Raw genomic sequence first — 17,500 nt, 5'->3', positions numbered from 1 at the left:
TTTAAATAAATAAAATAAGTAAAACCACCCAAACAGCACTGTTCCTGTGTACTGTTCACAGTACAGAGGAATAAAGTGGGGGAAATCTAGTGGCCAAAAAGTAATGACACCCTACATACATGAAATAAAAATAAAATAAATCCCCATTAATTAACCTCTTACCTTACAGGTGACATTTAAATAATAATAAAAAAAACAAAAAACATAACTTTTTTTTTATATGAATGTCACGAGGGTATATTACTATTATTTTTGCAAATAAAGGCTTGTCATTAGTGTTATGGTGTAAACGAAAAACAAAACTGAAAAACATACACCTTTATTTCCAAATACAATATTGTTGCTGTACATTGTACAAGGGACATCATTTAAAGATTATAATAGCCAGGACAAATGGGCAAATAACATGAGTGGGTTTTATGCACAGTAGCATGTTTTATTTTAAAACTATAATGGCTGAAATACTGAGAAGTAATGAATTTTTACCATTTTTTCTTATTATTCCCATCAAGATGCTTATAGAACAAAATAAGTCTTAGCAAAAAGTACCACCCAAAGAAAGCCTAAGTTGTGGCAAAAAAAAAAACACCAAGATACAGATTATTTTGGTGTGATAAGTAGTGATAAAGTTATTGGTGAATGAATGGGCAGAGCACTGACTCAGGTTTAAGAGTCAAACTTAAGGGGTGTTATCCTGTTGAAGGGTATCCTGTTCTTAAGAAAGTAGGTTTTTTTTCATGCCAATTGCCGTCCGACACAACGATCTGTCGTTTGTCATTTCAAATGACTTTTGTCTGACATGTGTTCAAGGCTTTATCTAGCATTTGATAAGAATTTTTAAGAGACACCCAGGAAACAAAGTAGCCCGGCCTTTCCTTACTTTTTGTACTATATCCTCACTTTACTACAAGCTATGGCTAATATAGGATGCGCATCTAGTACATGGAGAGGACAGCGAACTTGTACTGTAGAGAACCAGAGACACATTTTCAGGAATCGATTATTAACCACTTTATCCACCACTATAGTAAATCTATATCCTTTGGGACTTCATCTAAGCCACGAGTCAGTAGATATACGTCTTGTAGCAGAAGCAGTGCTGTGCAGGATTGGGCTTGCTCCTGTGCACATTTCTGGCACTATCTGATGCAGCACTAATTGGTGAAAGGGAATATATGTTCCCTGAGCCAATAAGATTGATTTTTACCATAAAAATACTTTTATTTTCTCCATTCATAGTAAAACAAAAATACACACTGTAGCATTATTTCAGAATCAAATATCTTCACCATAAATTGTGACAGGAACGTAATCTAAGTTTTGTGATAAAAAAAAAGTAGAAATAGCCAAACAAAATTTGTGTTTATCTACAGTAGCGCTTTTTATTTTTAAACTGTAATTGATAAAGCTGAGAAATAATGTGTTTTTTCTATTTTTTTCCCATTGAAATGCAGAGAAAAATTGTTTGAGGGAACACATGCCATATAATGAAAGCTAAAATTCAAAACTGCTCTGGTTCATAAGGAGGAAACAAGGTCTGGATGCGAAGTGGTTAAAACCAGGAGCCATCGCTGGAAATCAGGCTTGTGGGGCGTCCGCTAATACTGTGGTCTGGCTGCAGTGACAGGAGGTCGCTGTACTGCAACCGCTTCTGAAAGGCCAAGCGCTGAGGATTTCATTCATTAACAGCTGATCAACCAATCAGGCCTCCCCTGGTGTCCCTCAGCTGTCGGGCTTCCCAGTGGACGCTCAATTACTAACTCTGGAAGGGGAAATGCAGCACAACAGCCTTACGTGGATCAATCAATAAATGTAACACTTTAATTGTTGCCCTTGAGTATTGAATACCTCTCTATGGCATAGCATAGAAAAGTTAAAAAAAAATATGAGACCCTCCCTTAAAAGGTGTCCATATACCGATTAACAAATAGATTTAATTATTTTTTATTGACTCTTTGACTGACATATACGATTGGGTACCTGTGAGGAAACGCGGAAAAGCCGCCGCTAGTGCTCAGAAGGAGGCGGCTGTTTCCGCGTCCAACATGGCGACTCAACGCGGAGAAAAGGCCACATGCCGCAGGGGCAGTGCGGTGGAGTCCGCGTTGGACGCGGCGGATTGTACGCATGGTACTGGCGCTGACATGATGGATGGGGCGCGGGGAAGCCGCCGCTTGCTTGGAGAGCGGTGCGGCGGCCCCCGCGCCTGAATCAGCTGGTACATTGCAAAACATATCTGGTGTGGCTGGGACTGCTAGTCCACACAGGTTCAGAAGGACGCGCGCGCGCTGAGCGGAAGAGCTTATATGACAGCCAGAGAAGAATCAGCTGACCAAGCTGGTCAGCTGACATTTTCACCACCATCCATTGGTCCAGCACTTAGGGGTGGCGCTGGAGAGCGCTAAGGTATATATACTGGGTTCTGGTCATTTCTCTGGTGTCTGGCGTTGCGATCACTACGTGGTAGCACTCAGACCTGTCTGTATCTGTGTACTAGCATAGTTTCCAAAGGTGTTGACGGCCAAGGATCTCACACCTTAGCGTTAGGAGTTTGAACTGTATTATTTGTTATGACCTTCTGCCTGCCTGACCATTCCTTTGAACTCCGATTCTGTACCTTGCTACTTCTGATCTCCTGTTGCCAAACTCTGCTCGTTCCTGGACTCTGTATTTGCCTCCTGATTCTGTACCCTGCTATTCTGATATTCTGTTGCCAAACCCTGCCTGTTCATTAGATGCTGTACCTGTCTCCTGAATCTGTACTTTATCTGTCTGTGTGTTAAACGACCTGGCTTGTGCGACCTCGAGAACTAGCCTTACTGTCAGAGGCAGTTCCCAGACCTGTGAGTAACATCCTCTCACTGGTGTCACTCCTACTCTGTCCTTCCCACCTTCAGCCTAGCTCCTCCCCCGGGAGAGTCTAGGCCTACGGAAGGAACATTCCTCTGTGTGTACTCAAAGTAATTCTGTTGCATAACACTCACTCGTTACTCCGGTGTCCAGAGGTTAGAGTATATATCTGATTATCGGTGATACTGCAGATCACCAATAATCGGATATATTCTGCATTCTCGGTGATACTGCATTTCACCGGTAATCAGACCCTCTCTGTGTTACACCGATCGTTACAGTACCCCAAGATTAAAATACACCCTATGTAGAATCTCCTTGCTCCGCCTGTCTCCTGCCCGACCAGTTTTGCACACTGGCCTCGTCATTTGACTCACATATGGGAACTCTTACGATTGGGTAAACCAAGATTAAAACACGCCCAATGTAGAATCTCCTTGCTCCGCCTGTCTCCTGCCCGACTGGTTTTGCACACTGGCCTCGTCATTTGACTCACATATGGGAACTCTTACGATTGGGTAAACCAAGATTAAAACACGCCCAATGTAGAATCTCCTTGCTCCGCCTGCCTCCTGCCCGACTGGTTTTGCACACTGGCTTCGTCAGGGGAACCCAAAAGTCTGATCTACAGAAATAAAACTTGTCCCCTTCATTATAAATGTGACTTCATAAATGGTACAGTGTTACAACTTCAACATTCTGTGCTTTGCTTACAAATTGGTGCACAAGACCTGCCCAACCTACATCTCTGATCTTGTGCACAGAGCGGTACACACCGCCCCCTCCGATCCTCCAACGGCCTGCACCTGTTCGCACCGTGCATATCTCACTCCCATGCCAGACTGCAGGACTTCACTAGGGCTGCCCACACTCTCTGGAACTCGCTTCCACCAGCCATCCGACTCGCCCCCACCTTTAAAGAAAACATGTAACTAAATAAAACCCCTCTGGGGGATACTTACCTCGGGAGGGGGAAGCCTAAGGAGGCTTCCCCCATCCTCTGGTGTCCCGGCAATCCAGCGCTGCGACCTCCTAACAGCGGCGAGGTAAAATATTTACCTACCGCGATCCAGCAGAGGCAAAGTAGCGGGCGCAGTATCGGCTCTTCGTTCGGGCTAAGGCGGAAAAAGCTGAGCACAATCGTATGCGCTCTACTGCACGGGCGTGAGTACTTTGCACCTGCGTAGTAGAGCGGATACGATCGGGCTCGGCCTTAGCTCAAACTAAGAGCCGCTACTGCGGCTGCATTGGATCACGGTAGGTTAATATTTCTGTGCAGGCGCACGCTTGTCAGGATTTGTCGTAGAAGTTTTGGGAGAAACAAGCGCTGGATTCCCTCAGGCTACAGAGGACGGGGAAGCCTTATTGGGACTCTGAGGCTTACCCCTTCCGAGGTAAGCATCCCCCAGAGGGCTTTGGTTACAGGGTCTCTTTAACCTTTTCGGGACCATGTGCATGAGATTCTATGCTGCACTTGTGGCTGTTCTAGCCTCATGCGGCGTAGGATCTACGCCGGCCCGCAATTTCCGCTCCCGACGCGATTGTGCGCACCCGGAGGGGGAGATTAAGCTGTCATATGACAGCCGACATCTCCCCCGAGTGATCAGCAGCCATCGCGTATGGCTGCTGATCACACGATCACTACGATCGCCGTCGGATAGTAGTGATCTGTTTGACAGCTGCGGCGGGAGGGGGGGAAAGAAGAGGATCCACTCACCTCCCTGCCGTTCCAGCGACGATCGGCGCTCCCCTCTGCTCTGGCCGGCATCTCCGCTTCATCTGACGTCAGCGCCGGGTCCCGGCTTGATGACGTCATCAAGCCGCGACCCGGAACTGCTCGTCAGACAGAACGGAGATGCCGGCCGGAGAAGAGGGTCCCGTGCGGCTCATCGCTGGAGCCTGGAAGGTAAGTGAAGGCTGCTGGCAGAAGGGGGGGCCCAGGCCACCATGGGGAGGACACAAAACCAGCCAGCCACAGGCGGGATCCGGCCGCCTGACCCCCCCAAACGTGCGCACCCCCTTCCCGCGCAAAATGCCTGGTCCTTAAGGGGGGGTAGGTGGCCGGTCCCGAAAAGGTTAATATCTCACCTTTCCATGCTCGCCCCCCCCCCCCCCCTTCTCACCAGCACCATAATACGTTCTTGCTGGCCACCCTCTCAACAGACGCACCTATTGTCTCCACCCCCACCCATTAGATTGTAAGCCTCTGGAAGGGCCCTCCTCCCTAATGTCTCCAGCTTGATTATACAATCTCACCATCACCCCTCTTGTGGGCTAGAACAGTCTCTATTTTGAATAAAGACACAGAACTACTGTTCTTAAATCATTTGCATGATCTTGTTTTGTTGTGAGTTTCCTTGTATGTCCTACCTTCACCATGGTGATAAGGCATATAGTATTCAGGAAACATTTTACCTCAGGCAAACAAAGTTAACTGTTCTGTCTTTAAAGAGAAACTCCGACCAAGAATTGAACTTTATCCCAATCAGTAGCTGATACCCCCTTTTACATGAGAAATCTATTCCTTTTCACAAACAGACCATCAGGGGGCGCTGTATGACTGATATTGTGGTGAAACCCCTCCCACAAGAGACTCTGAGGACCGTGGTACTCCTGGAAGTTTCCTGTCTGTGAACCTTGCTGCATTGTGGGAAATAGCTGTTTACAGCTGTTTCCAACTGCCAAAACAGCATGCAGCAGCTACATCACCTGCCAACAGTAAAAATGTCACCATGTGATAAATGTCAGAATGTAAATCAGGGAGAGGAAAGATTTTACAATGGGCAAAAAACTGACTAAATCATTTATACATAATTATTGTAAAAATAAAGCACTTTTTTATTACATTATTTTCACTGGAGTTTCTCTTTAATCCTTAAAATAACTACAGAATTCTAAAGTTACAGACAGGCTGTTAATTAACTGCTTGTGAAAATAACTACAGAGGAGGTAACTTAAAGGGAAGGTTCAGGTACTATAAAAAAAAAAAAAAAAAAAAAAAAAAAAAAATCCAAATCCACTTACCTGGGGCTTCCTCCAGCCCGTGGCAGGCAGGAGGTGCCCTCGGCGCCCCAGTGACACGCATAATGGAGCGCAGAAGAAGCCCGACCTGGCCGCCGGCCTGGCCAGGTCGGGTCGGCCACCGGGAGCCTGCGGAACGGCGCCAAGGGCACCTCCTGCCTGCCATGGGCTGGAGGAAGCCCCAGGTAAGTGGATTTTTATTTATTTTTTTTATAGTCCCTGAACCTTCCCTTTAACTACAGGGGAGGTAACCTAAGGAATGGAGAGATAAGATAACTCTCTCACTGTGTGGAGGTAAGTTTTCTCTTGCCTTATCTCCAGCATGATCTTATTGAATTGAGGCCATATGTTGGCACTTTATAAATGCAATAAATAATAATAATATAATAATAATAATATTATTATGGATTTCAGAACAGAACACAGTCAAAACAAACTGCAGCTTTTTATAAATAAGCCTGTAGTGGGACATTCAGCTGCATGCAAAAAAAAAACAAAAACTGGCCCATAATATTCAATTTAGAGCAGAAAAAACACATCACAATCATGAATTGGCACAAAAGACGCCTTTACGCACAAGGCAATTTTTACATCAGATTCCACTGCTGATTGAGAGACTAATCAGATCGGGCAAAGAGCTCTACAGCCTATTAATTGCCTGCGACCAGTGGCATGGCTAAGGAGCAGCGGGCCCCGGTGCCAGTTTTACATTGGGCCTCCCCCAAGCACTCTATACATAAAAATTGATACAGCGCACCAAAACCTGCCAATGGCAACTACAGTGTCAGAGGTGCAAGAAGGGGATGGGGAACAGCTAGTTAATGATCACTATTCAAAGCATCTATAGAAGTGATTATTACCAGTAAGGGACCAATAGAGAGCTAATACTGTGGTTGAGGGAGGGCCCCTCTGGCCCAAGGGCCCCGGAGAGGTCGCAACCTCTGCTCCCCCTATTGCTAGGCCAGTGCCTATGACCGATTCCAGCTCAAAATCAATCTCGTTCTCAAACGAAAGAAGATCAGACAGGCTGAAAATTGTAATTCAAAACACTGGCTATTGTTCTGGGTGTATGTTCTTTCAATCGGAAAAACGGCCATAAATCTGATCGGAATTTGGAAAAAAAGAAATTGTATGCGTGGGTATTCTAGCTTTCTTCTATTGCCAATCGATGTCAGATCTGATTATTGATCTGATCAATCACACAAATAGAATCTGAAGTAAGCATTGCACGCCGTGTACCCAGCTTTATGTTTAGCAGATTTACCGAATTGGTGGAAGGATGGTAAGATCGGATTGCATGCTTAACTTTGAAAAGTCCGGATTGGTCGGATCTGATCTGAGGAAGACAATCTCGTAGAAGGAAGGAGATTGCTCACTCATGTTCATTCGCGTTATTAAAATCACTGCTGAGGAGGAAGTGAAAGCAAGACCCAGCGTCCAATCACATCGACCCTGGCCTAGCGCCCGGCCGTTATTTTTAATCTCGTTTACTCGAATTTCCAGAGAACGTAGGGAAATAAGGGGAAATGATGTAAGAATTTGGGGAGCCGCAGATGAGATTTTTTTTGTTTCTCATCTCCAATAGAGGAACCTCTAAACCACAAAACCAAATGTCCTCTCTGCTTCTCATAGCACAGCGAACGGCCGTTTACCCTTCATAGTTCCAAATGAACATAACAGGAAAACTCCAACCAATACCAACGGAAAAATAAAACCTTCACTATAGTTTTATAAAAAAGAATAAAAATGTATATATATTTAATTTACACACAATGGCCTCAATTCACTAAGCTTTATCAAACACTTTATCGAACGTTTGATAATTTACCTCATGAGTAAAATCTAATTTTGAATTCACTAAGGTGTTAAAAATGTATCAAATGTTTTATCGATAAAACATTCAATAAATCTATAACAACTTAGTGAATTCAAATTTAGATTTTACCCACGAGGTAAATTATCAAACGTTCGATAAAGTGTTTGAGAAAGCTTAGTGAAATGAGGCCATTGAGGGAAAGTAGTATTTAATCCCCTGATGATTTTGCTTGTTGACCAAAAAATGTCCCATCTATAATAGTAATGGGAGGATTACTGTAGCTGTGAGATAAAGAGCAACAACATAGGAACCCTTAAAGGACTTCCGAGGCCAAAATTAAGAAAATCACACTGCACCTTTTTATTAGCAGAATCCACGGAGGACGTCCTGCCCGTCCTCCACTCCGTTCCGCCATCAATGCAGGTCTTTCCGTTCCTGTATGGCTTGGCCCGACCCCACCGAACGGGTCGCATCGATTCCACCTCTAAGATGGCCGCCGCCATGCTCCGCGGCTGCGCAGTACGCTTTGTACTTGGGGAGCATGCCGGGATCTAATACGCGGCGGGCAATAGGCTGCGCAGTCGCGCTAGCGGCAAAGCGTACTGCGCAGCATGGCGGCGGCCATCTTAGAGGTGGAATCGATGTGACCCGTTCGGTGGGTTCGGGCCAAGCCATAGGGGAACGGAAAGACCTGCATTGATGGCGGAACGGAGCAGAGGACGGGCAGGACGTCCTCCGTGGATTCTGCTAATAAAAAGGTATAGTGTGATTTTCTTAATTTTGGCCTCGGAAGTCCTTTAAAAAACTCAGCGTCCCAAAGTCAAAACTTGATACGCATTGTAATGAGTGAAATAAGTATTTGATCCCCTATGGAAAGATAACTTAGTACTTGGCGGCAGAACCCTTGTTGGCAATCACAGAGGTCAGGCGTTTCTTGTAGTTGGCCACCAGGTTTATACACATCTGAGGAGGGGTTATTGGCCGGCTCCTCTCTGCAGATCCTCTCCAAGTCAGCAAACTTGAACCTTCGGCTCCCTCCACAGATTTTCTATTGGATTTAGGTCGGGAGACTGGCGAGGCCACTCTAGGACCTCCATGTACTTCTTCTTGAGCCCCTTTGTTGCCTTTCCGTGTGTTTTGGGTCATTGTCAGGCTGGAATACCCATCTATGACTCATTATCAGTGCCCTGGATGAGGGAAGGAGGAAATCGCCCAAGAACTGGTGGTACATGGCCTGTCCCCTTAGCAGAACTCTCCCCATAGCATAATTTGTCCACCTCCATGTGTGATGTTTGGGATGGTGATCACATGCAGCATTCCTCCAAACATGGGGAGTTGAGTGGATGCTAAAGAACTAAATTTTGGTCTCCTCTGACCCTCTCGTCTGGATCATTCACATGTGCATCGGCACACTGCAGACATGTCCTGTCCATGTACTGTCCGCAGCAGGGGCACCTTGTAGGCTCTGCAAGATTTGAGTCCTTCATGGCGCTGTGAGTTACAAATTATTTTCTTGGTGAATATGGTCCCAGCTGCCCTGAGTTCATTGACAAGTCAGCCCCTCCCACCCCCATGTAGTTTGTGTCAACATTTTCATGATTATTGCAACGCCACGAGGTGCGAACTTGTACAGAGCCCAAAACTGAGGGAGACTGAAGGTTATTTTGAGTTTTTGCCATTTGTGAATAATCACGCCAACTGTTGTCACCTCCTCAGCAAGCTGCTTGGTGATCGTCCTGTAGCCCAGTCCACCCTTGTGCAGGTCTGCAACCTTGTCCCCTACATCACTAGAGTTGGGCCGAACCTCCGATTTTAGGTTCGCGAACCGGGTTCGCGAACTTTCGCGGAAGGTTCGGTTCGCGTTAAAGTTCGCGAACCGCAATAGACTTCAATGGGGATGCGAACTTTGAAAAAAAAAAAAAATTATGCTGGCCACAAAAGTGATGGAAAAGATGTTTCAAGGGGTCTAACACCTGGAGGGGGGCATGGCGGAGTGGGATACACGCCAAAAGTCACCGGGAAAAATCTGGATTTGACGCAAAGCAGCGTTTTAAGGGCAGAAATCACATTGAATGCTAAATGACAGGCCTAAAGTGCTTTAAAACATCTTGCATGTGTATACATCAATCAGGGAGTGTAATTAAGGTACTGCTTCACACTGACACACCAAACTCCACTGAACAGAACAGGTATGCAGTGGCGGGTTCACTGAACAGAACAGGTATGCAGTGGCGGGTCCACTGAACAGGTATACAGTGGCGGGTCCACTGAACAGAACAGGTATGCAGTGGCGGGTTCACTAAACAGGTATACAGTGGCGGGTCCACTGAACAGAACAGGTATGCAGTGGTGGGTTCACAGAACAGGTATGCAGTGGCAGGATCAATGAACAGGTATGCAGTGGCAGGATCACTGAACAGGTATGCAGTGGCAGGATCACTGAACAGGTATGCAGTGGCAGGATCAATGAACAGGTATGCAGTGGCAGGATCAATGAACAGGTATGCAGTGGCAGGATCAATGAACAGGTATGCAGTGGCAGGATCAATGAACAGGTATGCAGTGGCAGGATCAATGAACAGGTATGCAGTGGCAGGATCACTGAACAGGTATGCAGTGGCAGGATCAATGAACAGGTATGCAGTGGCAGGATCAATGAACAGGTATGCAGTGGCAGGATCAATGAACAGGTATGCAGTGGCAGGATCAATGAACAGGTATGCAGCCAGGGACAAGCTAAGGCTAACTAATCTTTCCCTATGAGAGACTGCAGTAGCTCGCCCTACTCTAACTAATGCAGGCACACGAGTGGCCACGGCCGCCGCTGCCTGCCTATATAAGGGGGGGTGGGGCTCCAGGGGCTAGTGTAGCCTAATTGGCTACACTGGGCCTGCTGACTGTGATGTAGAGGGTCAAAGTTGACCCTCAGTGCATTATGGGGCGAACCGCAATGGGGCGAACTTTTCCGCAATAAAGTTCGCGTGCGGTACCCGCACGCGAACCACCTAGGTTCGCGCGAACCAGGTTCGCCGGCGAACCGTTCGGCCCAACTCTATACATCACTGGACATCCTGGGGCAGCTCTCTGGTCTTGGCCATGGTGGTTGGTTTGGAATCTGATTGACTGCTTCTGTGGACAGGTCTCTTCTATACCGGTCCTGTAACAAGCTGCACTCCCTTAAAGAAAACCTGTAACTAAAAAAAAAGTTCCCCTGGGGTGTACTCGCCTCGGGTGGGGGAAGCCTCCGGATCCAATCAAGGCTTTCCCCGTCGTCCTGTGTCCCACGACGGTCTCGCTGCGCCCCTCCGAACAGCGAGGATGTAAATATTTACCTTCCCGGCTCCAGCGCAGGCGCAGTATCGGCTCTCCGCTCGGAGATAGGCGGAAATAGCCGATCGCTGCAGGGCCGCTCTTCTGTGCAGGTGCAAGTCTACTGCACCTGCATAGTAGAGCGGACCCAATGGAAATCGGCTATTTCTGTCTATTGCCGTGCTGAGAGCCGCAACAGCGCCCCCCGCTGGAGCCAGGGAAGATAAATATATCCAAGCCTTGTCAGGCTTCTCGAGCCAGGATTGCGGGACGCTGCGGGGAAGCCAGGGCTGGATTGCCTGCAGCTACAGGGGAGGGGGAAGCCTCATTAGAACCCTGAGGCTTCCCCCTCCCGAGGTAAGTACCCCCCAGATGACATTTTTTTCAGTACAGGGTCTCTTTAAAGCGGCTGCCTCTAATCTCAGCTCGTTACCTGCATACAGTGCAGACACCTGGGAGTCTTGTTGGTTCACAGGGGATCAAATACGGAAGCAGGAGATTTGGGCGCATGAGACAAGTGGACAAAAAAGGGCGCCCCATTCACTCCCATTATAAATATCGTTTACCGGGCGCCGAACAGGGAAAAAAAGGCGCCGGAGATTATTAACGTTTTAACAAAAGGCGCCCGGAGATTTTTAAGGATTTATAACTATGTTTGTGATGATTTAACTTTACAATGAATGAGCCCGTGACGAATAACGTTTATAAAGATACTAAATCACTATTTCTAAAACATTTCTAAAACATTATTATCCACCCAAAAAAATTAATTACATTTTTTTATTTACATTTTTATGTTTGTAAAACATTATTATCCATAGGGGGTCTTAGGTTTAGGCACCAACAGGGGGGTCTTAGGTTTAGGCACCAACTGGGGGGGTCTTAGGTTTAGGCACCAACTGGGGGGTCTTAGGTTTAGGCACCAACAGGGGGGTCCTAGGTTTAGGCACCAACAGGGGGGTCTTAGGTTTAGGCACCAACAGGGGGGTCTAGGGGTTAGGGATAGGTACAGGGAGGGTTTTTAACTAACGTAAATATAAGTTTCAGTTTAGAAACAGGGAAGATTAACGTTTTAAGAATTGCCGATCTCATACACATTATTTAGTGATTTATAAATTCTTAAAACACTGTTTGTAAACGAAATTCTACACAATATTTCAATAAACGATAATACTGTTTATCGTTTACACCACGCGCCCTTTCTTCCCGACGCCCTTTTTTGATGTACGCATCAAATACTTCTTTCCCTCATTACAATGGACATTAAGCACTGACTTTGGGGCTCGGGGCTTTTGCGGGTTCTTTTGTTATTCTGTCCCTCACTGCTACCCTAAAACCTCCCATTACAATTACAGACTAGTCATTTGATGGTCGGAGGGCAAACGAGCAAAATCAGCAGGAAATCAAATACTTCTTTCCCTCCCTGTTTAATATTTGAATGCGAGCACAGCCCATGTTTATGTAATCACCTCTCGCCTGCGTCGCCTGATCCTCGGTGTTACAGAAGCGAGGAAAATGGCTTAGCGGACGATATTTCTATTATTAGAAAGTTCTGAAGTTTTTATATAAAAGGTGTTGCTGGTGTAAATATTACAATGACAAAGCTGATATCTACAGAAAGAGAGCGAGAGAGATAAGTCTGTGGACGCAGCAAACACAGACCGAGACTGTTTGGTCTGCAGCAATTGCATCAGAGGGGTCGCAGGTCACCAGAAGTCTGCCAACTCGGCTGCTATGAAGAAATGGCCACGTGAGGATATCCCATTCCTTTACAAGAGCGTCTATTAACCTCCTGGGTGGTAATCCTGAGCTACTGTCGGGGCGACAAACCGCAGCTAAGAGCGGTAATCCCGACCTCTGCTCGGGGTAGCCACCAGATGCTGTATGCAAAGCAATGCGCGCAGCGGGCGTTTCTATATACCTCCCGGGGGATCCCGACGTCGGCCGCCATTCTTCTTCCTCTCCTCCGGGGCTCTGCTTCCTGCTGGTGAGATTGCCGGCTGCCGTCATGACGACAATTTCACTTTAGAGTTGCAGTGCCACCCAGAGGATGGAGGCATAACTGCAGCACTGGAGCCAAAGAGGTGAGCGATTGAAAAACTGCTGCAGATCTCCCTGGCAACATGATTTATTTCCAGGTTTTAGGATCTGAAAGGGTGCAAAAAAATGTCACCGCTTTTAGACCCGAAAATCCGGAAAGAATCATAATGCCAAGGGGGTTAAAGGATACCCGAGGTGACATGTGACATGATGAGATGGACATGTGTATGTACTGTGCCTAGCACACAAATAACTAGGCTGTGTTCTTTTTTTTCTTTCTCTCCCTGAAAGAGTTAACTATCAGGTATGTAAGTGGCTGACTCAGTCCTGACTCAGACAGGAAGTGACTACAGCGTGACCCTCACTGATAAGAAATTCCAACTAATAAAACACTTTCCTAGCAGAAAATGGCTTCTGAGAGCAGGAAAGAGATAAAAAGGGGAATTTCTTATCAGTGAGGGTCACTTGGTCGAATCTGCCCATCATCACTAGATGTATGGCTACCTTAAAGCGGAATATAACTCTGCATTTCAACTTTGCTCTAAAATATTATTTACAGCATATTATATGCAAAAAGCATTTTTTTTTTTTACTAGACCAGCATTGGAAGGGTTACACACAGAGGTTTAAAGTTCCGTGGAGAGAAATGCAGAAGTTCAGATTGTTACATTCTATTTAGTTATATGTATCTATTGAGAAATGTTACACACTCTTTGGCTGTCCTCCAGCTCTTCTCGGTCAGAGAGAGTGAGTCACATTCAACACTTAGATACATTTATGTAAACAAAATGTATCTATTTCAGCTGCGTCTGCAGAAATCTCCAGGAACTTTAAAGCCCTGTGTAACCCTTCCAATGCTGGTCTAGTAAACAAAAAATGCTGGTTGCATATAATATACTGTAAATAATGTTTTAGAGCAAAGTTGAAATGCAGGGTCATATTCCGCTTTAAAGAGTAACTGTCAGGCTGCAGAAGCTAATTTAAACCTCTATTCTCCTGTGTTAAACAGTTTAGAAGGAAGCCCAAAAGCAATTAGTGAAGATAAAAATCACTCTTACCTTTGATGTGTGCTTATCAGCAAGTCTGTTATTCTTAAGAAGACGCAAGCCGCATACCATACTGCAAAGCATTCTGGGGCTCTCCCCTCGGCTGCTAATGAGACGTTACAGCAGCTTGTAATCGTGTAGCACTGATAATTCTCGGGCAGAGTACGCTGCAGGAGTCAGCTATTGTTCCTAGCCACATGGCTCATTAATATTCACTGCACACTGTTATTTAGTACAAGCTTATCTGTGATCAGGAAGCAGGCAGGACATGAGGACACATTTGACAGAAAAACATGGAGCCTGCCATGAGCTGTCAGGAGCATCTATCTCTGCATATACTATATACAAATTCTGTGAAATCCAAACGTGGACAGTGAAATGCATATGTAATGTAAGTACAGCCAATCTTTAGCTACTGATATATGTGTTTATTTTCTCTGAGACCTTATACCTAACAGCTCCTCTTTAAAGAAAACCTGTAACAACAAAAAGTTCCCCTGGGGGGTACTCACCTCCAGTGGGTGAAGCCTCCGGATCCTATTGAGGCTTCCCCCTCTCCTGTGTCCCACGGCGGTCTCGCTGTGCCCCTCCGAACAGCGGGGATGTAAATATTTACCTTCCCGACTCCAGCGCAGGCGCAGTATCGGCTCTCCGCTCGGAGATAGGTGGAAATAGCAGATCTCTGTTGGTCCGCTCTACTGCGCAGGTGCAAGTCTCCTACGCCTGTGTAGTAGAGCAGACCCGACAGAGATCGGCTATTTCCGCCTATCTCTGTGCTGAGAGCCGCAACAGCGCCCCCCGCTGGAGCCAGGGAAGGTAAATATAGCAAGCCTTGTCAGGCTTGTCGAGCCAGTATTCCGGGATGCTTTGGGGGAGCCAGCGCTGGACTGCCTACAGCTACAGGGGAGCGGGAAGCCTCATTGGGACCCTGAGGCTTCCCCCTACTGAGGCAAGTACCCCCCAGGGGAACTTTTTTTTGTTACAGGGTTTCTTTAAGACAATACCAGATCACAGACTGGAGTAGTCCCAATTATACAAATTCACATTATTCTGTGGGTTGCAAGATCAGGGAGGATACACAAGGAGGGAGGGTGTTCTGCAATCAAACTGAGTTTATCAGAGGCAGTTACATTGGCGTTCTGCAGAATTGTGGTGAATTCTGGTAAATTCATTTGTACCACACTTTAAAAAGCGAATCCAGTTGATAGATCCGGGGCACTACCCTGAACCTATTGCTGGGTTTGCCTGTCACAGTGCCCTATGCTAGGGGATACCGGAGCGACGTCAACATTGCTATGGCACCTCACGGTACACAGAACTCACCACCAACTACTGTATATACTCGACTATAAGCCTGACTCACTAAATACAGGTATGGGGGTCGACTTATGCATGAGCCAAGCGTAACACTGTGTGTACTATTAGTGACATTCCCATTTGCAGCAATTTACCCAGTGCTAAGTGACACTTTCTCAAAGTAAATGCCAAGAAAACACAGGTAAGAAAGTCCTGGCCACACCAATTATCAAGGAAAGGGCAGGGGGAGAAATACTGGGCTGCAGGAAGGGGAGAGAATAACTGCTGCACTTGGGGGCCTGGAGGAGGTATTGGCTGCACTTAAGGGACTGGAGGGATTAATGGCTGCAATACTGTATGCAGTACAGTCATTAACCCCTCCTGGGCCCCAAGTAAAGCTGTTAAGGTTGCTGGGTAGACTTATACTTGAGTCAATAACAAACTCCAGCTTAAAGAGGAGCTGTCAGCCATACTATCTCAGAAAAAACAATACATATATACTGTAAGTAGATAAATACTTGCTCTACAGATATAAAAGATGTATTGCACTGTTCACATTTTGATTTTAGTGATTTTTCTACAGTGAAAAAAGAGAAAATTCTTCTTAGCATTCCCCATTTTAAGTGTGGCTATTTTGAAGCCAATCCTGATGTCATTTCCTCCCTTATGCTCATCTGCCTGATTTGCCTACCCATCACTATAGTAAGTGCATTGTCTCAGCATGAGAAATATTGGCCAATCAGAGAGGAACAGAGGTGTGGGAGGGGAAAACAGGAGGGAAAGAGGCTTCAGCCAATCAGGCTGCATTAGTCTGAGGGGAAATAGAGAAGCAAAAAAGGACAACCCAGCATGCCCTGCAACTTCCTTTTTGTGTACCAAGTAAGAGTCAGGTAAACTGGGGAATGATCATTTATCAACAAGAAAAGTAATAGTGATTTTAACTTTTGGATTGCCTGGATAGCATCCTTATTACTTGTTTACCAGATAAAAATAAAGAATTAATTTTTGATTTTATGCCGGACAGTTACACTTTAAGAGGGTTGAATATTGAAGTCGACTATAACTTGAGATTGACTTATATTCGAGGCTATACGGTACTACATAGAATATAGAGGAGACAGCCAGTACATAACAGCCTCCAGGAAACGGATCCATATCTGTACCCCACAGGCCGTTATGTACTCGCCCCCGCCTCTGTATTTGTATGTGCGAGGTTTTCTCTTTGTTTTTACATTTCTTTTGTGTTTACCGATCCCACGGTGTGTCCATTGACCGCGATCTTCATCTCCCAGTCACAAAGCATGCTGGGAGCACGGCTCCTGCCCGTTCTGGAGAATCTAACCTGAAGGCAAGGTTGGCGTCTGTAAGACAAGCCGCGGGGGCATCGCTGCCAAGTCCAATGTCCTTGTTCCCTGTCGTCTGAGAAATACGCTGTCTCTGCAGTAGTGGATTCCTCTACCTCGTTTCATCGCTGTTCTCGCCTGCAACACTGGAGATGGCTTCAAGTACGCCTTCCGGCAGAGGAGAAGAATCCGGCAGACGGGCTCTGACCTCTGGAGGGGTGACTTCGCACATTGCAAAAATAACTAGATAGATCTTTGTGGCAATAAAGAGGACCTGTCTCCCACGCGGGTAACCCACCGCGCCTGGCCAGTTTTGCTACAGGATTCTGGCCCAGAACCGCCAACTTCCTCTGACTGCTTCATGTCTCGCACGCCAGGTACCTGCACAGGAAATTAAAGCCCCCTTATGCAGCATTAATTTAAGGCCCTGTAGTGACATATATTAGAATGCAGTAAATTATTCAGAGTACTAACTTTGATAGTAATTTTCCTATTTTCAGCATCAGAAACCCTTCCTGTATCTATATATGGCTGTATATTGGTATGTAGTCCTGCCGTCCCAGTGATGTCACAGTCTAGGCTGATTTGTTATGCAGAATTCTCCTTCCAGAGCATTCTAGGAAACCAGGTCTATTTTGTACTGGCTTTGAAATGCTCAGTAAACATTCCACAGAGCTGCACCAAGGGCTGTGGAGTCGGTACAAAAATCTGCAGACTCCAACTCCTCAGTTTATGAAATCACCGACTCAGACTCCAATTCTTACTCCGGGTACCCAAAA

General features: G+C 46.1%; 1 protein-coding gene across 9 annotated transcripts in view; it reads right to left on the bottom strand.

Annotated features, from left to right (window-relative positions):
* NACC2 (NACC family member 2) overlaps nucleotides 1-17,500 on the bottom strand; it is a 247,789-nt gene that overhangs the window by 132,746 nt on the left and 97,543 nt on the right. The gene's annotated exons all lie outside the window — the stretch shown is intronic.

This window comes from Hyperolius riggenbachi, chromosome 8 (assembly GCF_040937935.1).
Source record: "Hyperolius riggenbachi isolate aHypRig1 chromosome 8, aHypRig1.pri, whole genome shotgun sequence".
NCBI classification, from domain to species: Eukaryota; Metazoa; Chordata; class Amphibia; order Anura; family Hyperoliidae; genus Hyperolius; species Hyperolius riggenbachi.
The sequence above is the reverse complement of the archived record's forward strand: the minus strand, read 5'-3'. Positions and strand labels throughout refer to the sequence as shown.